The sequence below is a fragment of the Macaca mulatta genome, chromosome 11 (genome assembly GCF_049350105.2).
Source record: "Macaca mulatta isolate MMU2019108-1 chromosome 11, T2T-MMU8v2.0, whole genome shotgun sequence".
NCBI lineage: Eukaryota > Metazoa > Chordata > Mammalia > Primates > Cercopithecidae > Macaca > Macaca mulatta.
Window position 1 is genome coordinate 60714362 of NC_133416.1, and position 21695 is coordinate 60736056.

A 21695-nucleotide genomic window follows, 5' to 3' on the forward strand; every position below is an offset into this window, starting at 1 on the left:
TTTTTAGGGGTAGGGAGGAGCCTGTAGGTAGGATGAGGGAAGAGAAAGGGAGATGGTATAGAGATTTTGTTTGTTTGGGATTTGGGTGAAAGGACAATGAAGAAAAGTGGGCTAAGTCTATCTAGTTTATGACTAAGTAAAATAGGATTACTGGACAATAATTTATGCTCCAACCCCTTCTTAAAAGGGGGAGAGTGAAGGGAACAGATGAACAGCCGTAATTCAAAAAAATAATTTCTCAAAAGTCCCTTTGAGGCTCCTGGCCATATTCCTTCATTAAAACATGCCTGCAACACAGTTACAGCCTGGATGCTGCAGTTTTCCACAGCTCCTTCACAGTGAGGCTCTGAAACATGGTTCTATTTGCCTTTTTGCTTCTAAAAATGGTGACTGGTTAGTCCTCTCTTTTTACTTTCTTCATCATGTGTATACTTCTCACCAAATACTATACGTTTAGCCTTCTTTTCCACAGCTCTTCTTGACTGCAAACAAAATACACAGGAGTTGGCCCCATCCAGCTTCTACCTGTCAGGAAAGCAACACTAAACTGTTTCTACTACTTTATTTACCTGAATTTACAACTAAAGCCAATTTAAGATCCAAAATCCTAGGCTGGGCGCGATGGCTCATGCCTTTAATTGCAGCACTTTGGGAGGCTGAGGTGGACAGACTGCTTGAGCCCAGGAGTTCAACACTGGGTAATCTGGCAAAACCCTATTTCTATACAAACATTTTTTATTTTTATTTATTTATTTTTGAGATGGAGTCTTGCTCTGTTGCCCAGGCTGGAGTGCAGTGGCGCAATCTCCGCTCACTGCAACCTCTGCTGCCTAGGTGTAAGCAGTTCTCTTGTCTCAGCCTCCTGAGTAGCTGGGACTATAGGCACATGCCACCATTCCCAGCTAATTTTTGTAGGTTTTTTTTTTTTTTTTTTGAGACAGAGTCTTGCTCTGTCGCCCAGGCTGGAGTGCAGTGGCGCGATCTTGGCTCACTGCAGGCTCTCCCTCCTGGGTTCACTCCATTCTCCTGCCTCAGCCTCCTGAGTAGCTGGGACTACAGGTGCCCGCCACCACGCCGGGCTAATTTTTTTGTATTTTCACTAGAGACGGGGTTTCACCGTGTTAGCCAAGATGGTCTCAATCTCCTGACCTCGTGATCTGCCCGCCTCGGCCTCCCAAAGTGCTGGGATTACAGGCATGAGCCACTGTGCCTGGCCAATTTTTGTATTTTCAGTAGAGACGGGGTTTCACCATATTGGTCAGGCTGGTCTTGAACTCCTGACCTCAGGTGATACACTCACCTCGGGCTTCCAAAGTGCTGGGATTACAGGCATGAGCCACCATGCCCGCCACAGAAAATTTTTAAATTAGCTGGGTGTGGTGATGCTCACCTGTAGTTCCAGCTACTCAAGAGGCTGAGGTGGGGGAAATCACTTGAGCCCAGGAGGTCGAGGCTGTAGCGAGCCGTGGTTACATCACCGTACTCCAGTGAGATCCTTTCTCAAAAAAGGAGTGGTGGCTCACTCCTGTAATCTCAGCACTTTGGGAGGTCTAGGCGGGTGGATCACTTGAGGTAAGGAGTTTGAGCATGACCAACATGGCGAAACCCCATCTCTACAAAAAACACAAAAATTAGCTGGGCATGGTGGTGGGTGCCTGTAATCCTAGCTACTTGGGAGACTGAGGCATGAGAATTGCTTGAACCCGGGAGGTGGAGTTTGCAGGGAGCCAAGATCCCACCACTGAGCTCCAGCCTGGGCGACAGAGCACGACCCTGTTTAAAAAAAAAAAAAAAAAAAAGACAGCCTCAGTGGGTTTCTGATTGATCTAGGACAAAACTGAATAAAATGTGGTAAAATTTAGCCAAGAACTTTTAGTTTTCTCTATTGTTGGTAAACTCCAGGCACCATCTTTTTCAGTTACAGATGTTTCCGTAAGAAAAAAGTGGCCAGGTGCGGTGGCTCATGCTTGTAATCCCAGCACTTTGGGAGGCTGAGGCTGGTGGATCACCTGAGGTCAGGAGTTTGAGACCAGACTGGCCAACATGGTAAAACCCCATCTCTACTAAAAATACAGAATTAGCTGGGCAAGGTGTCACGTGCCTATACTCCTAGCTACGTGGGGCACTGGGGCTGAGGCAGGAGAATTGCTTGAAACAGGGAGGAGGCCGGGCGCGGTGGCTCAAGCCTGTAATCCCAGCACTTTGGGAGGCCGAGATGGGCGGATCACGAGGTCAGGAGATCGAGAGACGATCCCGGCTAACACGGTGAAACCCCGTCTCTACTAAAAAATACAAAAAAATAGCCGGGCGAGGTGGCGGGCGCCTGTAGTCCCAGCTACTCGGGAGGCTGAGGCAGGAGAATGGCGTAAACCCGGGAGGCGGAGCTTGCAGTGAGCTGAGATCCGGCCACTGCACTCCAGCCTGGGTGACAGAGCAAGACTCCGTCCCAAAAAAAAAAAAAAAAAAAAGAAACAGGGAGGAGGAGGTTGCAGTGAGCCAAGACTGCGCCACTGCACTCCAGCCTGGGCAACAACAGTGAAACTCCATTTCAAAAAAAAAAGAGTGAGAGTTTGGGGGAAGGAGGGAATAGTGTATGTATATATACATGTACATACACATATACACACACACACACACACACACATATATATATATGTGTGTGTGTGTGTGTGAGGTGGAGTCTTGCTCAGTTGCCCAGGCTGGAGTGCAGTGGTTCAATGGTGCGATCTCAGCTCACAGCAACCTCCGTCTCCCGAGTTCAAGTGATTCTCCTGCTTCAGCATCCCAAGTAGCTGGGATTACAGGCATGCGCCACCATGCCTGGCTAATTTTGTATTTTTGATAGAGAAGGGGTTTCTACATATTGGTCAGGCTGGTCTCGAACTCCCGACCTCAGGTGATCCGCCTGCCTTAGCCTCCCAAAGTGCAGGGATTATAGGTGTGAGCCATAGCGCACCTTTTTTTTTTTTTTTTTTTTTTTTTTTTGAGACAGAGTTTCACTCTTGTTGCCCAGGCTGGAGTCCAATGTCACAATCTCAGCTCGCTGCAACCTCCGCCTCCCAGGTTTAAGTGATTCTCCTGTCTCAGCCTCCTGTATAGTTAGGATTACAGGTGCCTGCTACCACACTTGGCTAATTTTTGTATTTTTAGTAGAGACGGGGTTTCACCATGTTGGCCAGGCTGGTCTTGAACTCCCGACCTCAGGTGATCCGCCCACCTTGGCCTCCCAAAATGCTGGAATTACAGGTGTGAGCCACTGTACCCAGTCAAAAAATATAATTTTAAGGGGATATGACAAGTAGTAGATTATGCAGGGCTGTGAGTTTTCAAAATGTACTTATGTTGGCCAGCGCAGTGGCCCGGCCTTTTTCTCATATAATTTTGAAAACCATATTATAATATCATTAGTTTCCTTTGTAATCCTATGTATTTCATGAATTTAAAAATATTACTCTAGGCTGGGCATGGTGGCGCATGCCTGTAACCTTAGCACATTGGGAGGCCAAGGCAGGTGGATCGCTTGAGTGCAGGAGTTCGAGACCAGCCAGGGCAACATGGTGAAACCTATTTCTAACACAATTCTTATCTTAAATGCCTAGAGGGAGAATAAAAGTTTACTGACGCTTTCTGTCAAAGTGATCGCCAGGCCAGGTGCAGAATGGCTTGAACCCAGGAGGTGGAGGTTGCAGTGAACCAAGATCATGCCATTGCACTCCAGTCTGGGCAACACAAGCAAGACTGTGTCTCAAAAAAACAAAAAAAACCCAAAGTGATTGCTAATCTGGCTATGTTTACACAGTCCTTATATTTTCTCTCATTTATTAAGAGTTAACACTTCAGAAATTCTCTAGAATACTGAGTCCCAGTTCTCCTGTCCTTGGCCACAGCTGGGGTGAGTGGGCCTAAGCCAGGGGGCTGTGGGTGCTTGGTGTGCCCCCACTTATGGCAAGGGAAGGGTGGGATGGACCCCCATAAGAAAAAAAGAAATTCTCTAGATTAGTCATACACTTCATGCTTAGGAAATCATCCTTCTGAAAGCAATTTCTCAATTAAAATAGCTAAAATTATTATCATAGTATTTTTTAGTAAGATGGGATCTCATTTTGTTGCCCAGGCTGTTCCTGAACTCCTGGGCTCAAATGAGTCTCCTGCCTCAGCTTCCTGAGTAGCTGGAACTATAAGCGCACACCATTGTGCCTGACTAAAAATAGCTAAAGTGTTATTAAGTGATAAAAATCTTGACCTAAGTAAAAATATATTCTTTTGAATTAAAATGGGTGAAGGGACTCCCCAAAATATTTCCTTTTTAAATTACTCCCCATTAAAAAATCTAGTTCCCTCATTTGTTTGTTTTCTTGTTTGTTTGAGACAGGGTCTTGCTCTGTTGCCCAGGCTGGAGTGCAGGGGCACAATCTTGGCTCACTTCAACCTCCGCCCTCTAGACTTAAGCAATCCTCCCACCCTAGCCTACCGAGTAGCTGGGACTACAGGCATGCACCACCATGTTCGGGCAATGTTGGTATTTTTTGTAGAGACGGGGTTTCACCATGTTGCCCAGGCTGGTCTTGAACTCCTGAGCCCAAGTGATCTGCCAGCCTTGGCTTCTAAAAGTGTGGGGATTTACAGGTGTGAGCCACCGTGCCCAGCCCCTCATTTGTTAATACCCTTAAAGGATCTTTCTTTGTTCTTTGGCATTACGTATGTCTAAGGTTTTGGCAAATAGCCACTCACTCAGGGAACACACTTGCCCTCACTGTAGGGTAAATATAATAACCATCTCCAAGGCAGCAGAAGGCTTAATACAAAATCAGGACAGTTTCTCTCCTTTATGCCAAGACTAATTTGCACCCCCATCTGGAGACTAAGATCATCTAGATCTGCACTATCCGATATGGTAGCGACTAGCCACACATAGCTATTGAGTACTTGCAATGTGGCTAGTCTGAATTGAAATGTACTGAAAATCAAAACACACACTGGATTTCAAAGGCTTAGTAAAATATCTTGTTAATAATTTTTATGTTGATTACGTGTCAAAATGATACTATTTTGGATATACCAAGTTAAATAAAATATATTATTACAATTAGTTTCACTTGTTTACTTACAGTTTTTAATGTAGCTACTAGAAAATTAAAACTTACATATGTGGCTCACATTTGTGGTTTGCATTATATTTCTTTTGGACAGCTCTAATCTAGATAATATGCTCCAAGATCCCACGGGAATTTTAATCATGTACCAATCTTAAATCTTCCTCCTAAATCCATTTTCTTTAAATGCAGTTTATAGTATGTGGCAGCGGTTCTCAACCAGAGGCAACTCTGTCCCCCATGGGACATCTGACAATGTTTGGAGATATTTTTGTTTGTCACAACTGGGAGGATGCTACTGGCCTCTAGAAGGTAGAGGCCTGAGATGCTCATAAATATTGTATGGTGCACAGGACAGCCTCTCAAAACAAGGAATTGCATAACTCAAAATATTAGTTGTGTTTGTTGAGAAACCTGCTACAGAGTAACAGGGGAAGACAAAAAGAAATAGAAAAAAGCTGCTTTTTAGTTTCCTTTTCCAAACTGCCAACACATGTTTTTAGACCTGAAACTTGGAAGAAAAAAAGCACAGGCAAAAAACTTCCAGCCTCATTTTATAAAATGGCTGATGGACTCCAGATCTGCAAATACTTAGGATAGGGAAATTAGGAAGATGGGGACAGAAGGCACTGTATTTGGGAGAACAGACTGAACGGAATTCTTATGCACTGCCTTGTTAGTAACAAAGAGATAATATAAAAGAAGCTAATCAAAACAATTTTAGGTACTTTTGATTTTTACTCCCTTATGAAGAAAAAAAGCGAGAAAGAAGATTCTTTTCACTTAAGAAATACTAAGAAGCATAAAATAGAATGTCAGGACTATGAGGAAGTCAATCTGAAAACTGATACTACCTCCAGAATGGACAGGGAAAGTAGTTTCCTATTAACAGTTAACTTTCCATGGGACATCTTTGGTAAAAACTCTTTCCATTTTTAGTAAGTTTTACTCTCACCTATCCTTCTGTAATAGGAGAATCTAGAATCCTTCCTCCTCACAAACTTATTAAATGAATAGAGCTCAGTAAAGAGTTAGGATGGGCTGGGTGCAGTGGCTCACACCTGTTATCCCAACACTCTGGGAGGCTGAGGCGGGAGGATGGCTTGAGCCCAAGAGTTCAAGACCAGCCTGGGCAACATCGTCAGACCTTGTCTCTATTAAAAAAAAAAAAAAAAAAGGAATGGCCGGAAGAACACAGATGGTGGAAACTGTGAATAAATCTCAATGAATAAAGTCTTAAGATTTTTTTACTTTTTTCTTTTTCTTTCTTTTCTCTTTTTTTAGAGATAGGAGTCCCATTACGTTGCCCAGGCTGATCTTGAATTCCTGGGCTCAAAAGCAGTCCTCCTGCCTCAGCCTCCCAAAGTGCTGGGATTATAGGCATGAGCCACCATGCCTGGCCCTTTTAACACTGAGGTATAAAATACAGAAAATGGGCTGGGTGCAGGGGCTCACACCCTTAATCTCAGCACTTAGGAAGGCAGAGGTGGGCAGATCACTTGAGGTCGAGGTCAGGAGATCGAGACGAGCCTGGCCAACACAGTGAAACCCTGTCTCTACGAGAAATACAAAAATTAGCTCGGTGTGGAGGCACGTGCCTGTAGTCCCAGCTACTCGGGAGGCTGAGGCACGAGAATCGCTTGAACCTGGGAGGCAGAGGTTGCAGTGAGCCAAGATCATGCCACTGTGCTCCAGACTGGGCGACAGAGTGAGACTCTGTCTCAAAAAAAAAAAAAGAAAAAAAAAGAAAATGCAAAAATCTTTAGTGTACATCTCAATGAATGTTTAATTTTTATATTTGCATATACCTGTGTAATCACTACCCAGTTCAACACATGAAACATTTCAGACATCACAGAAGCCTCCCATGTACCCGTTTTCTTAAGCTTTTAAATAATTATATAAAACAGTACAGTACCTTGGACACACAGCACATATTCAACTAGTTCCCTCCTCTTTACTTTTTAAAAATTTTATTTATATATCTATTTATTGAGATGGAGTTTCGCTCTTGCTGCCCAGGCTGGAGTGCAATGGTGTAATCTTGGCTCACGGCAACCTCCGCCTCCCAGGTTCAAGTGATTCTTCTGCCTCAGCCTCCCGAGTAGCTGGAATTACAGGCACCTGCCACCATGCCCAGCTAATTTTTTGTATTTTTAGTAGAGATGGGGTTTCACCATGTTGGCCAGACTGGTCTTGAACTCCTGACCTCGTGATCCACCTGCCTCGGTCTCCCAAAGTGCTGGGATTACAGGCATGAGCCACCGCGCCCAGCCTCTTCTTTACTTTTTTAAATTTCAAGAGAGACGGGTATTATAGTAAAAAAGTAACTTTTTTTTTTTTTTTTCAGGATAATTCTAAACAAGTAAATGCCTAGACATACTGCAGTTCTTTTCCTAATCTCATTTAACCTATTCTCTAGACGTATTTTGAAAAAGCAGCACTGAACAGACCTGAAAAGAAGGCTCAGGGCAAATGAGACATAAGGCCAAAGTAAAATTAAATTTTTGCCTTTTGACTTTGAGCCAGGCAAAGCATAGAGGGATTAGGAATGTAACAGTTTCAAGCTAAATCCTTGGTAAAGCATTGTGACCAATGAAATTTCTCAGAAATATGCACTCAAATCCTAGCCAGATACATTCCTGAAATGTTGCTTTTGGCCACCACAGCACTCGTTTTCATGAGGATTTGCCTCACATTTAAAAACGCTCTTAATATCCTGACCTATGATGAATTCATGTCCCTTTCCTTGTTTTAGAAGAGTAGACTGGGTGAAGGAGACAATCAGAACTCTTTAGTTATTAGGAAATGAGCCCAGAGTGCCTAAACTATCAAGAAATAATACAAGGAACCGAGTTTACATTTGTGATAGTCTGAAAAGTAATTTATGCTGAAACTTAACTACCCCTTTTCTCCAAAGTTTCTGGGTTTGGCAGTGCTTCTTTTAGTTCAGTATCTATACTGGGGCTTTTTTTTTTTTTTTTTTTTTTGAGACGGAGTCTGGCTCTGTCGCCCAGGCTGGAGTGCAGTGGCCCGATCTCGGCTCACTGCAAGCTCCGCTTCCTGGGTTCATGCCATTCTCCTGCCTCAGCCTCCCAAGTAGCTGGGACTACAGGTGCCCGCCACCACGCCTGGCTAATTTTTTATATTTTTAGTAGAGACGGGGTTTCACCGAGTTAGCCAGGATGGTCTTGATCTCCTGACCTTGTCATTTGCCTGCCTCGGCCTCCCAAAGTGCTGGGATTACAGGTGTGAGCCACTGTGCCCAGCCTTTTTTTTTCTTTTTTTTTTTTTTTTTAAAGATAGGGTCTCACTCTGTAGCTCTGTAGCTCAGGCTGGAGTGCAGTGATGTGATCATAGATCACTGTAACTTCAAACTCTTGGGCTCAAGCAATCTTCCCACCTCAGCCTACCAAGTAGCTGGGACTACAGGTTGGCACCACCATGGGCTATTGTTTTGCTTACTTTAGAGATAGGGTGTTGCTATGTTGCCCAGGCTGATTGCAAACTTTGACCTCAAGCAATCATTCCACCTCAGCCTTCCAAAGAACTGGGTTTATCTGCGCCCATATACTTGGGCATATTTTGATGAAAGAAAATAGTATGAAAAAGTCATAGAAGACAGCACCACTGCACTCTAGCCTGGTCAACAAAGTGAGACTCTATCTCTTTAAAAAAAACCAAAAAAACAAAAAAAGTCATAGAAAACTTGAGAAAAATTATGAAGAGTAAGTTCTAGAATATAGTGATACTGGTGCCAAGCAGGTGAAGGGAGAAATAACTGATCTTTTTTTTGAACACTGTTTAATTAGTCACTTCAATTGATCACATATTCTGAAAGAAGAAACTGGAAGATCTGTAAAAGTCCTAACAAGGCTTCTCACCCTCACTGCAGTGCTTCTGTTCCCAATGCCAGACATCATTTAAGTTTGGAAAAGCAGGGAAAGGGAGAAGAAGGAAGAGATTAAATACACACATACTTCAAACTAAACATAACTTTCATTTCTACCTTGGTCAGTCCTAGGCTCCTGCTCTCTACTTCAAGATGTTTAGCCAATGATGGGCAATAAATAAATAAATAAATAGGAAAAAGAAAGATGCTGCTGTTTGCTAAGTGAGTCACACATCCTACTTTGAATGTTTCATGGCTCTTAAATGAATCATTTCAAAGTACAGGATTGTTCAACAAATAAATACAACCACAGCAACAGTAGCTCATATGCTGCATGTGTGAGCAAGATAATTTATAGAGGAAAAACAAGAACAGAAAACTTTCCCCCAAAATACTCAAAGATAAAATGTTGTCAGGGGAATGAAGGAGGACAAACTGAACAGAGGGGCGGGGACAACCCACCAAACTGTACCTAAGGTAAATTCATTTGTCTATGGATTGAGGAATTTTCTGTTTTGGGAAGGCTGTTGGAATATCTTAAAGATTCTGACAGTTTAACAAATAAGTCCACTGTATAAAGAAAAGGAATTTTGAAAGCAGAGATATTATTTGATAGTTGGTCTAGCTGCCATGCTGCTACTAGAATGTAAGCTCCTCAAGAACAAGAATCTCTCCATTTGCTTGTTTATGGACAAATCCCAAGCACCTAGAACAGTATCTGTACACAGTAGGTGCTTAATATTTGTTGAATAAATGCCAACTAGCATGTCTCACTAAAGTGTTACAAAGAAACCCCAACCTACAAAACTTTTGCCCATGTGGGCCGGGCGCAGTGCCTCACGCCTGTAATCCTAGCACTTTGAGAGGCCGAGGTGGGTGGATCACCTGAGGTCACGAATTCGAGACCAGCCTGGCCAACATGGTGAAACCCTGTCTCTACTTAAAAAACAAAAAAATTAGCTGGGTGTGGTGGTACGCACCTGTAATCCCAGCTACTTGGGAGGCAATGGCAGGAGAATTGCTTGAACCCGGGAAGCGGATGTTGCAGTGAGCCGAGATCGTGCCACTGCACTCCAGCCTGGGGGACAAGAGCGAGACTTCATCTCAAAAAAAAAAACAAAAAACAAAAAAACTTTCGCCCATGTGTGCAATGGTGGGACAAATCTCATTGTCCATATCCAAAAGGACAATTGATATCTATCTTAAACACCAACTTTTTCCTACAGAACCAGAGGCTGGGCCCAGACAGGACCAAGAATACCCTAACGCAAGGATGCAAGAAGATCAGAGTAAGAAACAAATAGAATTTCAAAAATTGTAACAACAGGAAAAAGACAAAATGGCAGCAACGCAGATTTAAATCATTAGGAAGGATTTGACTCTGGGGGTGGGGTGGGTTTGAAATCATTCCCAAAGGAGATTTTAAAGGAATGTAAAATACATTACCTTTCTGTCCTCTTGTCCTTGTTTATGATTTTATTTTCTCCTATTCTTCTACTAACACTTTCTACCGGGGTCAGTCTCTTACTGATCTGCAAAGTCTACTTGTTTTCAATTTTGTGCCACCACGCACATTCCCATGTTCCTTGACATGCATTCCTCTCTCCATCGTTTATTGGAATCCTACCATTTTTCTAGACGCAGTTGAAATCCAATAGCTTTTTGAAAGTTTCTCTAATTATTCCAATCTTCAGTGACTGATCTTTCTTGAACTTGCATAGTATTCAAATGGAAATTTATTTATAAATTATATATATAGAATTTTAGGCTATACGGTCTCAGTTTTTATCTTTTTTTTTTTTTTTGAGGCGGAGTTTCACTCTTGTTGCCCAGGCTGGAGTGCAATGGCACGATCTCGGCTCACCACAACCTCCGCCTCCCAGGTTCAAGCAATTCTCCTGCCTCAGCCTCCCTAGTAGCTGGGATTATAGGCATGTGCCACCAGGCTCAGCTAATTTTGTATTTTTAGTAGAGACGGGGTTTCTCCATGTTGGTCAGGCTGGTCTTGAACTCCCGACCTCAGGTGATCCACCCGCCTCGGCCTCCCAAAGTGCTGGGATTACAGGCGTGAGCCACTGCGCCTGGCCTGTTTTTATCTTTTTAAAGTAGACAGTATGGGAGGCGCAGTGGCTCACACTTGTAATCCCGGCGCTCTGGGAGGCTGAGGAGGGAGAACTGCTTGACCCCAAGAGTTTGAGACCAGTCTGGGCAACAAGGTGAAATCCCAGCTCTACCAAAATTTAAAAAAAAAAAAAAAAAAAAATTCGCCAGGTGTGGTGGTGTGTGCCTGTAGTCCCAACTAGGAAGGCTGGGGTAGGAGGATCACTTGAACTGGAGGCAGACGTTGCAGTGAGCCAAGATTGCACCATCGCACTCCAGCCTGAGCAACAGAAGAAGGCTGTCTCAAACAAAGTAGACTGTAAACTACTAGAAGGTTAAAAACATGTCTCACACTTATTTTTTATCCTTCTCACCTGCCCCACCTCTGGGCTTGCCCAGTTTGGTACTCAATAAATCCTTGCTTCATTGATTGGGTCAATTTTATATAGTGACATGAGAGTAACTGTTGAGAAGCTTTATTACTCTTGTATTCTCAGACCTTAACATGGCACACTTTCAGAAAGATCTGATGGCTTTCCAACTCCATTTGCAAAGTAAATTTCACTTTTCAAATCAGTGAGAATTAGTGTATCCTCTTCCCTACTTTTTTTTTGATACTTTTTATTCCCTTTCTTATAGAAAGGTACCTAAGACAATTACAGTATGCTAGAGTTACATCACTGTTGTATGAAAGGACACTGGTGCCATGGTCTTTGTGGGTTAATTCACTTTCTTAGGGTATCTGATTCCAGCCCTGTGTGGCCAGATGCGGTGGCTCACACCTGTAATCCAGCACTTTGGGAGGCTGAGGTGGGCAGATCACTTGAGGCTAGGAGTTTGAGACCAGTATGGCCAACATGGCAAAACCCTGTCTCTACTAAAAATATAAAAATTAGCTGGATGTGGTGGTGCATGCCTGATAATCCCAGTTACTTGGGTGGCTGAGGCACAAGAACCACTTGAACCCAGGAGGTGGAGGTTGCAGTGAGCTGAGATCGCACAACTACATTCCAGCCTGGGCGACAGGGCAAGACTCTGTTTCAAAATATAAACTAAACTAAACTAAATTACCCCTTGCAAAAAAATGTGAATTTATAAGCCATTCCCTTTTAAGTTCCTTCTTCACTCCCCAAACCACTAGTGGTAATTGTAACCCCATCTTTCTGAGCATTTTCTTTTAAGGTCCCAATTATTTGAATTTTACAGGGAGAATATGAGCATCTCATAGGTGCCAAACAGTGTCAAGCACTGGATTCCTCCTTTAAAAAACTGTACACTCCAGTATCTGACAAAAGGAAAAGTATATTACAATCCAATCAACAAACTAGTTAGAGGGGAACAGAACAAGAATATTAAACCCATAGTCAACACTGAGTTGTTGGGTCTTCATTGTTATGATCTGGGTTTAATATCAATGCATTATTATTCTACATCAAACTTGTCCAACCTTCGGCCTGCAGACCACATGCAGCCCAGAATGGCTCTCAACATGGCCCAACACAAATCTGTAAGCTTTCTTAAAACATTATCAGATTTTTTGGCAATTTTGTTTTTGTTTAGTTCATCAGCTATCGTTAGTGTTAGTGTATTTTTACATGTGGCCCAAGACAAGTCTTCTTCCAATGTGGCCCAGGAAAGCCAAAAGATTGTACACCTCTGTTTTACATTATACAGACCAATGGTATAACTATTACTCTAAGTATCCTAAGTTTTAAGTACTCAGCCATACTGCAACACTTGCTTCTATTTTGGTTCCTTGTTCCTTCCTCCTGACAAATGTGAAAATTCATGAGCCCCATGGGTCACGTTTTTTGCCAAGTAAGTTGCAGGTGCCCAATAAATCACAGCAAAAAGGAAACTGAGCTCCAAAGGTCATTTAGGCCAACTCCATCAGGGACTGGGCAATGTAGGAAAGAGGGTGGCAAACAGAATTTCTTATCAGTTTGCGTTAAAAAAGATTAGTTTTGTTTGTTTGTTTTCAAATGTTACTTATTATTTGATGGGATTGAGAAATATAACCTTATGATAGGTATAGATACACTTTAGCCAAAGTCTTAGTCATCGCAGTTTCTGCTATGAGATTCCTAAACACCACAGTCAAACCAAAGTATAATTCTTTGCTCGCTCTTCTCTCGTGCTCTTTTTTTTGGGGGGGAGGGGGGACAGAGTCTTACTTCATCACCCAGACTGGAGTATAGTGGCATGATCTTGGCTCACTGCAACTTCTGCCTCCCAGGTTGAAGTGATTCTCGTGTTTCAGCCTCCTGAGCAGCTGGGATTACAGGTGTATGCCACCACACCCGGATAATTTTTATAGTTTTAGTAGAGATGGGGTTTCACCATGTTGGCCAGGCTGGTCTCGAACTCCTGACCTCAAGTGATCCACCTGCCTCAGCTTCCCAAAGTGCTGGGATTACAGGCGTGAGGCCCTGTGTCTGGCCCCCTTCTCTTTTTAATAGTACTCTTATGACTTATTTCAATAAGGCTATTGTATTAGCCTGTTCTCACGCTGCTAATAATGACATACCCAAGACTGGGTAATTTACAGAGGAAAGAGGTTTAATGGACTCGCAGTTCTACATGGCTGGGGAGGTCTCACAATCATGGCAGAAGGCAAAGGAGAAGCAGAGTCACATCTTACATGGCGGTAGGCAAGAAGTGTATGTGCAGGGGAACTCCCCTTTATAAAACCATCAGATCTAGTGAGATTTATTCACTATCACGAGAGCAGCATGGGAAAAACCTGCTCCTCATGATTCATTTACTTCCCACTAGGTCCCTCCCACAACACATGGGGATTATTACAATTCAAGGTGAGATTTAGGTGGGGATACAGCCAAAGTATATTGGCTATAAACTATCAGTCCTGAGAAGATTGTTGTCAATTAATGCCTTGTATAACTGGATTGCTTAGGAGAAGGGAGAGTAAGGCAGTGAAAGGGAGGGGGCAATAGGTTTGAGGAAGACATTATTGGTTTCTTAACCCAACACCCATTTTCTCTTGCTTGCCTCTCACTATAAAGGCTGAAAAGCGAGATATTCCTTTTTCCTATGCAGCTGGTATTAAACCTGTCACACAGTTCAGGCCAATAAGACAATGAAATCCACCGTGGGGTGGGTGGAGGATGGCACTTCTGAGTAAGGCTTTTGTCTCCTTATAAAAGGGAAAGCCAGAACAAGAGAGTTCCTGATGCTACCTGCCCCTTATTTCTTTCCCATCCTCTGATAGTGAAGCAACAGGCATGAGGATTAAAAGGTAAAAGCTAAAAATGGTACAGCAGAGAGAAAGAACCTAGGTCCTTGATAAACTTGCTTAGCTGCTGAAATAGTCCTAATTCTAGACACCTTGTGTTATAAGTGTTGACACAGTTTTGTTTTGTTTGTTTTGCGTCTTGCTCTGTTGCCCAGGCTGGAGTGCAATGGCATGATCTCGGCTCACTGCAACCTCCGCCTCCCTGGTTCAAGCGATTCTCCTGCCTCAACTTCCTGAGTAGCTGGGATTACAGGCACGTGCCACCATGCCCAGCTAATTTTTGTATTTTTAGTAGAGACAGGGTTTCACCATGTTGGTCAGGCTAGTCTCCAACTCCTGACCTCGTGATCCACCCACCTTTGCCTCCCTAAGTGCTGGGATTACAGGTGTGAGCCATTGTGCCCGGCCTGTGTTCACAAAGTTTTAAGCTACTGTTAGGTATTTGCATCTGAAACCATTCCTAACCAATATATGATTTTCAGTATGTACAGATTCTGCTTCATTTTCTATCTAAGGAACTTAGAAATGGAATATACAAGAAAGTATTTTATTCTACATCTTCATGAATATTTATCAGTTGCATCTTAGTGCAGAATTCTGTTTTCTTTTTCACATAATATACCAAATAAATTCTATCTCATCATCACCTATTGCCCCAAGTTTCCTTAGAAACAATGGCTATACACTGGGCTTCTGGGAAGAACAAGATGGTAAGAGAGTGGCACCTTATAATGCTGCTTTGGAAACTGAGGCAGTTAAAGATCACTCCTCACTAAAGAATGGAGTTTTAGATTGGAGTAACATATTTTCTTTTTTTTTTTGAGACGGAGTCTCGCTCTGTTGCCCAGGCTGGAGTGCAGTGGCATGACCTTGGCTCACCGCAGCCTCCGCCTCCCGGGTTCAAGCAATTCTCTGCCTCAGCCTCCCAAGTAGCTGGGACTACAGGTGCGTGCCACCACACCCAGTGAATTTTTGTATTTTTAGTAGAGACGGGGTTTCACCATGTTGGTCAGGCTGGTCTCAAATTCCTGACTTCAGGTGATCCACCCACCTCTGCCTCCCTAAGTGCTGGGATTACAGGCATGAGCCACGACGCCCTGGCCTGGAATAACATACTTTCTTGTTCCTCACTGCCCCTCTTCCTAAATACCTAATGTTTGGCTTTTTTTTTTTTTTGAGACAGAGTTTCACTCTTGTTGCCCAGACTGGAGTGCAATGGCAGGATCTCGGCTCATAGCAACCTCTACCTCCTGGGTTCAAGCGATTCTCCTACCTCAGCCTCCCGAGTAGCTGGGATTACAGGCATGTACCACCATGCCTAGCTAATTTTGTATTTTTATTAGAGACAGGGTTTCTCCATCTTGGCCAGGCCAGTCTTGAACTCCTGATCTCAGGTGATCCCCCTGCCTCAGCCTCCCAAAGTGCTAGGATTACAGGCGTGAGCCACCGCGTCTGGCCTGTTTGGCTTTTTATCAAACTCCAGGGCACTCTTGGGAACTATGCTTAAGAATTAACAAGGACAGATCCATTATCTTTCCTTAGATGGCAGCTACTTACTTGGATGGATTAAATGCTCAACACACTTTAAAGGACCAGTGCCTAGCAGGCAGAGAAATCCCAGCAGCAATTCAGCCAGGCCTGGTCCTGTGTCAGTTACTTGGCTAACTGCTTTCTCCACTGCTCTTGCCTAATGGTAGACATTTTAGTATTCTACTTTCCAGATGTAGCCACTTAGCTGGGGTAACATTAAAGTCCCCAAAGGGATAACTTTATTTCTTAACAAAGCAAGAAAAGGTTCTTTTTAAAACAAAATAATTATCACACAGCCCTATTAAGTTCTTGTTGACATTATACATTTCTATTTTTCTTTTTTTTTTTCTTTTTTTTTTTTTTTTTGAGACGGAGTCTCGCTCTGTCGCCCAGGCTGGAGTGCAGTGGCCGGATCTCAGCTCACTTCAAGCTCCGCCTCCCGGGTTCACGCCATTCTCCTGCCTCAGCCTCCGGAGTAGCTGGGACTACAGGCGCCCACCACCTCGCCCGGCTAGTTTTTTGTATTTTTTAGTAGAGACGGGGTTTCACCGGGTTAGCCAGGATGGTCTCGATCTCCTAACCTTGTGATCCGCCCGTCTCGGCCTCCCAAAGTGCTGGGATTACAGGCTTGAGCCACCGCGCCCGGCCACATTTCTATTTTTCAATCTCATCTCTCTTCCTAAATTCTTATTAGGATGTTATGAGGTACGGCCGGGCGCGGTGGCTCAAGCCTGTAATCCCAGCACTTTGGGAGGCCGAGACGGGCGGATCACGAGGTCAGGAGATCGAGACCATCCTGGTTAACACGGTGAAACCCCGTCTCTACTAAAAAATACAAAAAACTAGCCGGCCGAGGTGGCGGACGCCTGTAGTCCCAGCTACTCGGGAGGCGGAGGCAGGAGAATGGCGTGAACCCGGGAGGCGGAGCTTGCAGTGAGCTGAGATCCGGCCACTGCACTCCAGCCTGGGTGACAGCGCGAGACTCCGTCTCAAAAAAAAAAAAAAAAAAGGATGTTATGAGGTACAAAATCCTTGAAAAATATATCAAATACTTTTATCTTCTGATTTGCTACACATTAAGTGTTACAATCCCTGGATCTCACAAATGGGTGGGAAGGACAAAGTTACAGAGTGAAAAGTATGAACCTACTACATTGTGGTTTGGCTTGAGCTGCTGAAAATTTCACCGTGGAAAAACAATACTGTAAATACTTCCTGATAATACAGGAGTTTTAAAATTTTGAATGCTTACAATGCATTCAGAGTAAAGCACATACAAGTCAGTACCGAAACCACAATAACGAAAACTCTGCCCTGATCTTTAAGGCTTTATGCAATTTAGTGCTGTAATAGTCAAGCCAAAAGAAAATATATAACTGGAAGGTGAGGAGGGGGAGAGAAAGAAAGCATGGTTCTAAAACTGTCTCTAAACTCGTCTCTAAACTTGGTCCAAGTTTACAAGGAGATTACGCACACACACTCTCTCTCTCTCTCTCCCTCTCTCACTTTAAAAAAATTGCAAAATACAGTATTAAGCTTTTGTTTTAAACAAGCTATCAAAGCTTAAGGGCCCAGGGACTCAGAAACCACAGAAGAGGTTGCAGCCTGGTAAAGAAATAGGCAACGATAAAGACTCAAATAGTTTGGCAGGTCTTCTATATAAACCATAAACGGGTCGAGTGCTCTAATTCTGCCCTGCCATCTTAATTTAATGCAGCAAAGAATTCTTAGCATAATTTGGTGACATATTCATCTGATTATCTTTGTGTCTAACCAGGAAAGTTCTGATAAACTATTTTGACACAGTTAGGCAAATGGAAAACTTCCATTTTGGATGTTTGCTTTTTAACCATAAGTGGTATTTTTTAGAATGCTGGCCACAGACTAGAGGTCTACACTAAAAGAAGGTGGGCAGGCAGGGGAAAAGAATGAAACTGCAGCTAAGCACTGTGGCTCATGCTGGTAATCCCAGCTACTTGGAAGGCTGAGGCAGGAGGATCACCTGAGGAATTTGAGACAAGCCTGGGCAATATATATTGAAATCCTGTCGCTTAAAAAATTTAAAGATTAGCCAAGCATGGTGGCACATGCCTGTAGTCCCAGCTACTTGGGAGGCTGAGAAAGAGAGAGAAAGGAGGATCCCTTGAGCCCAGGTGTTTGAGGCTGCAGTAAGCTATGATTGTGCCACTGCACTCTGGCCTGGGCAACAGAGCAGGTCTCCATGTCTCTAAAAAAGAAAAAAAAAAAAAAAAAAAGGAATCTACACTGCCTAACAGTAACACTTATCCACATACTTCTAGACAGTCATAGTGATCCAACACAGAAGAACATCAGCAGCTGGGGAAATTGTCTTATTCCTGTCTCATCTCCCGTTGCTCTCCATCACAGTATTAAACTACTTGAATTTTTTCTGAACATATCATGCTGTTTCATTCTCTTGCATCTGCTATTCTCTTATACATGGAATGTTCTTCTCTACTTTCTCTGGGAAACTTCTATTTACCTTTCAAAACCTGTTAAAGCATCATTTCCTCCAGGAAGCCTTCTCTGATGTTTACCAGAATTCTCAGTACTTGCAAATATGTATATTATTATACTTATCATATTAGAATGTGATTACATTTTCATGTGTCTGTCTCCCCTATAAGGCAGTGAATACTTTCATGTCTTATACATCTCTCTGTCACTAGTACCTAGCATGGTGTTTGGCACATTGTAGATGTTCAACTTTTTTTTTTTTTTTTTTTTTTTGAGACAGAGTCTCACTCTGTTGTCCAGGCTGGAGTGCAGTGGTGCGATCTCGGCTCACTGCAACCTACCTCCGCCTCCCGGGTTCAAGGGATTCTCCTGCCTCAGCCTCCTCAGCAGCTGGGACTATAAGCGCGTGCCACCATGCTTGGCTAACTTTTGTATTTTTAGTAGAGACAGGGTTTCACCACATTTGCCAGGCTGGCCTCCAACTCCTGACCTTGTGATCTGCCTGCCTCGGCCTCCCAAAGTACAAGGGATAACAGCTGTGAGCCACCGCACCTGGCCGGTCAAATATTTTTTATTGAACTGAACCGCCTGGCCGTTCAAATATTTTTTATTGAACTGAATCCACAAAGGCTTATGAGGGTCTGAGACTGAATTGAGAAAATTATTCATGGACTAATTTCTGGAAACCTGAACCCAGGCTTCCTCAAGGTTAGAGATACCAGGCAGAATACATAAATAATCAAATCAAATCAAATACCTTGATTTTATTTTTACAAGGGATTTGTGTGCACTAAGTCTCTCATGAGAGACATTTGGGAAAACCCATGTTCAATTTTTGATTATGGTCTAAAATGATAACAAATTGTTCCAATTATATAGAACCTGCCACTCTATTATATCATAATGTAGACAAACCAGGAAGTGCTAATGGGATCCTATTAACCTTCATATCACATTACAACAGCCTAGGGGAAGACAGGAGAGAAAGGATAAATACAAAGGCCATTAAACATACTGATGGGTGTCAGGCAGGAGCTAAGAGGTTGGAACTTCCAGTCCTCACCTCTAGGTAACAACTCACTACAATATAGCAATTGCAGATTTCAAGCACAGTATGGTAGGCCGATAAGGCCTCCAGTATAGACCTGTCCTGCCAAAATACAACATACCAGGTGGCTTAAACAGAACTTTATTATTTCTCAGTTCTGGAGGCCAGAGGTGTTACCAGGGTTGGTTTCTTCTGAAGGACGTCAGTGAGAATGTGTTTCATGCCTCTTCTAGCTTCTGGTGGCTTGCTGGCAGTCTTTGGCATTCCTTGACTTGGCGCAGCATAAATCCAGTCTTCACACAGTGTTCTCCCTGTATGTTTGTGTGTCTATGTCCAATTTCCTCTTTTTACAGGACACCAGTCATATTGGAGTAGGGCCCCACCTTACTTCAGTATGATCTCATAATAACTAATGCCATCTGCAATGACCCTGTTTCCAAATAAGGTCACATTTTAAGGTACCTGGGGTTAAGACTGCATGATAAAAATTCAGTTCAATCCATAACAGCTCACAAAGATATATCAATGTCCGAATTCTTAGAAGCTGTGAATATTACCTTATATGGTGATTAAATTAAGGTCTTTGAGATTAGGGGATTATCCAGACGGGCCCTCAATGCCATCACAAGTGTCCTTATAAGACAGCAGCAAAGGGAGATTAGATACAGAGAGGAGAAGGCAATGTGAAGAAAGATGTAGAGATTGAAGTGATGTAACCACAAGTCAAGAAATGCTGGCAGCAACCAGAAGCTGGAAGAGGCAAGGAAAGGATTCTCCTGGAAAGCCTTCTCAGGAGGATACGGTCCTCTTCAATACCTTGGTTGTGGGCTTTTGGCCTCCCAAACTGTGAGATTAAAAAAATTTCTTTTCTTTCAAGCCGCCTCGTTTGTGGTAATTTGTTATAACACCTACTGGAAACTAATACACATATTATCTTTTCATAATTTAAACATAATTATTTCCATTCTAAGAGCAGCAGAGGAGCAGGCAGATAACAGACAATAGGTGACAAATTCCAAGCAATTATACCCATATCCACAAACCCCTGTTACCAGCATTTTAAAAGGGAAAGCCAGGCACAGTGGTGTGGGCCTGTAGTCCCAGCTACTCAGAAGACCGAGGATGGAGGATCATTTGAGCCCAGAAGTTTCAGTCCAGCCTGGGCAACACAGTGAGACTCCATCTCTTTAAAAAGAGAAAAAAAAGGCCGGGCGCGGTGGCTCAAGCCTGTAATCCCAGCACTTTGGGAGGCCGAGACGGGCGGATCACGAGGTCAGGAGATCAAGACCATCCTGGCTAACCCGGTGAAACCCCGTCTCTACTAAAAAGTACAAAAAACCAGCCGGGCGAGGTGGCGGGCGCCTGTAGTCCCAGCTACTCGGGAGGCTGAGGCAGGAGAATGGCGTAAACCCGGGAGGCGGAGCTTGTAGTGAGCTGAGATCCGGCCACTGCACTCCAGCCTGGGCAACAGAGCGAGACTCCGTCTCAAAAAAAAAAAATAAATAAAAAAAATAAAAAGAGAAAAAAAAAGGGAGCAGGGAGACAAATCCACACTGAAATATCACCACCACAGCAAAAGAAACTACAGAGTATGTCACATTAGGTAAGGCTGAATACTATTACATGGCTAATTTTTTTTACATTAAAAAAATGTGTTTTGGTCAGGCACGGTGGCTCACGCCTGTAATCCCAGAACTTTGGGAGGCCGAGGCGGCCAGATCACCTGAGGTCAGGAGTTCAAAACCAGCCTGGCCAACATGGAGAAACCCAGTCTCTACTAAATATACAAAAATTAGCTAGGTGTGGTGGCGCATGCCTGTAATCCCAGCTACTCAGCAGGCTGAGGCAGGAGAATCACTTGAACCCGGGAGACGGAGGTTGCAGTGAGCTGAGATAGTGCCACTCTGCATTCCAGCCTGGAATACAGAGCAAGACTCCGTTTCAAAAAAAAAAAAAAAAAAAAGGTGTTTTAAGTTGCAATGTAAAAATGCATTTCTTACTCTGATTCATAAACCAAAAGGATTGAGACTTCTGGTTTTTGGCTTGGCATATAAAGAGCTTAGAATAACAGTTGTCACTCTATCCTAACAACAAATAAAAAGCTGAACTGAAAAATCTTAACAACTCTTCATAGATCTATCAGAGAAGTGAGTTCACAGGGCAAACTGCTGTTCCCCAAATTGGCAGATACAGAGCATCACAACCTAAAGGAGCAGAAAGCCATGAGCTGAAACCTGCATGACAATCAAGTGCCAGGGGAGGAAAAACTGAAGTATAATTGATGAAGCTAGAGGCTAAGTG

General features: G+C 43.3%; 1 protein-coding gene across 7 annotated transcripts in view; it reads right to left on the reverse strand.

Annotated features, from left to right (window-relative positions):
- LOC700403 (cyclic AMP-dependent transcription factor ATF-7) overlaps positions 1-21695 on the reverse strand; it is a 129743-nt gene that overhangs the window by 50937 nt on the left and 57111 nt on the right. The gene's annotated exons all lie outside the window — the stretch shown is intronic.